At 43.6% G+C, this 2,448-nt stretch overlaps 1 non-coding gene across 1 annotated transcript; it reads right to left on the minus strand.

Moving 5' to 3' along the window:
- Positions 1–261: 261 nt before the first annotated feature.
- Positions 262–368, minus strand: LOC123243310. Its single transcript, XR_006505859.1, has one exon. It is a non-coding gene; the product is annotated as a U6 spliceosomal RNA (small nuclear RNA).
- Between the last annotated feature and the right edge of the window lie 2,080 nt (positions 369–2,448).

Below are 2,448 nucleotides of genomic sequence, written 5' to 3' on the forward strand. Positions count from 1 at the left end.
TTGGTGTAGGGTGTGAGATGTTGATCTAAACCTACTCTCCCATATTGTTTTCCAAATTTCCCAGCAGTTTTTGTCAAATAGTGGATTCATGTCCCAAAAGTTGGGCTCTTTGGGTTTATCCTACACTGTCTTGCTGATGTCATTTACCCCAAGTCTATTCCACTGATCTTCCCTTCTATCTCTTAGCCAGTACCATATTGTTTTAATGACTGCTGCTTTATAGTATAGTTTGATATCTGGTACTGCTAGGCCCCCTTCCTTAAAAATATGGAACGCTTCACGAATTTGCGTATCATCCTTGAGCAGGGGCCATGCTAATCTTCTCTGTATTGTTCCAATTTTAGTATATGTGCTGCCGAAGCAAGCACTCAATAATTATTTTCTGACATTTTGTGGTCCATATTCTTTCCCTCCCTCCCTCTTCTCCCCACTCCCCCAAATAGCAGGTAATATAATATGGGTTATACATATGTTATGATATAATATATATGTTATTATATGTTTTCATATTCATCATGTTCTGATAGACGCATCACTTTCACTAGAGAAAAGTTCATGAAGGAAATAAAGTGAAGAATTGCATGCTTTATCTCCATTCAGTCTCAGTCAGTTCCTTCTATAGCAGTGGATAGTCTTTTTTGTCACGAATCCCTTGGAGTTGTCTTGGATCCTTGCCTTATTGATAATAGATGAGTAATTTGCAGTTAATCATTGTCCTTTATTACTGTTACTGTGTGCAGTATTTTCTTGGTTGTGCTCATTTCACTTTGCATCACTTTATACAAGCTTTTCCAGGATTTGGGGGGGGGGGGAGAGGTTATTTTATTCATTTGTGTACCAGGAAAGATCTGAATCCTCCAGTTCCTTTTCCTGGAGATCCTCTTGTGGACTTAGAATTAATAATGTTAACATAATCATGCCCTTCAGTGTAATCTTTGTTACTTTCCTCCATTTATGGCAAGAAAGTGGCCATATTGAGGGTCTTATATCTAGAAATAGTAACATTGGGCTTGGACAGGAGGGAGGCCTCCAATTATTTAAGGTGCCTTGTGGAAAAATGCTGGGTATGATGAGAGTTTAAAGGTACCTCTATTGCATGGGGGACATACATGGTTGAAGGGGATTCTAATGTCACCTCTTCTACTAGTTCCAGTAAATCAGAAGATGCCCCTACTGCTCGTAGGCATGGCGGCAGTCCTTTTGCCAGGGAGTCTAAACTCTTACTGTAGTACCTGAGTGGCCTAAAGTAGTCTCCATGCTTCTGGCTCAAAACTCCCAGGCTAATCCCATTTCTTTCTAAAAGAAAAAGGTGGAAAGGTAGTGAATAATTAGGACACGCTAGGGCTGGGGAACTTGAAAGAGCTGACTTTAAGTCAGCAAAAGCCACCTTGGTAGCTGTTAGGGACCAAGACTTTAAGATAAGATAGTCACTCTTCTAAGAATAGATATCATTCACTCTTCTAAGATAAGATATTGATCATAGGCCCAGCCATGCTTGGAGACAGTAAGACGCCACCAGAGATTTTCTATGCTCCCTTTCCGCGTTCCTTTCCCCCTTAGTATCTGCCCACCCCCTTCTGCCCTCAGCCTATATATTCTTGTCATAGATCTTCAATAAACGAGCCTTGCTTCCATCAAAACGATTCTGTGTCTTGCACGCGAGGTCTCCCCTCTTCTTCCCCTATGGGTTTTTAGGTTGCCGTTTCCCCGGACCCCTCGGTTGTGTCCGGCTGGACCCGGACAGTGGCGCCCAACGCGAGGCACGGAGAAAACGGCTTACCGGACAACTGAGGAGCAGCTGTCGTGGCCGCGAAGATACGCAACGGGTAGAGGCTGAGCAAGACGCCTCGAGGTAGGGTAAGTTGTCCCATCCCCCATAGGCATTTAAAAATCAAGAGTGTTTCTAAAAAAGGTGTGTGTATGTGTGTGCTAGGAAAGTGGAAGGAAAACGTGTGCATGATGGGAAAAACACTCTCGAAGGAAACAGTGTTCGTGACTGAACTAAAACATAGTCTTAGGAAGAGAGGCATTAGAGTAAAAAAGAAGGACCTGTTCAGGTTTTTCTGCTTTATAGAGCAGCACTGCCCTTGGCTCATTTTGCATAGCACGGGCATTCATCCGCTCACTTGGGACAAAGTAGGTGAGGAACTTAATGGCCTTTTAAGAGCCGGCAAGGAGATTCCAGATGATTACTTTTCTTTCTATGGCCTGATTCGTGACATCCTTAAAGAAGCCGACACGAGTCAACAAGTCTCGCACCTCCTCAGCTTGGCCGAGGACGCTATCTTAGAATCTAAGATAAAAAATGAAGAACCAAACTCGACTAAAGAACAGAGATCGCCCCTCCAGGGGAATGAGCGTCCCTCTTCTCTTTCAGAGGAACCTATCAAAAATCCCTCCCTTGAGGAGCCCCTTGTTCCCTCTAAGCCCAGACCACGCCTTTATCCA

The sequence above is a fragment of the Gracilinanus agilis genome, chromosome 3 (assembly GCF_016433145.1).
Source record: "Gracilinanus agilis isolate LMUSP501 chromosome 3, AgileGrace, whole genome shotgun sequence".
NCBI lineage: Eukaryota > Metazoa > Chordata > Mammalia > Didelphimorphia > Didelphidae > Gracilinanus > Gracilinanus agilis.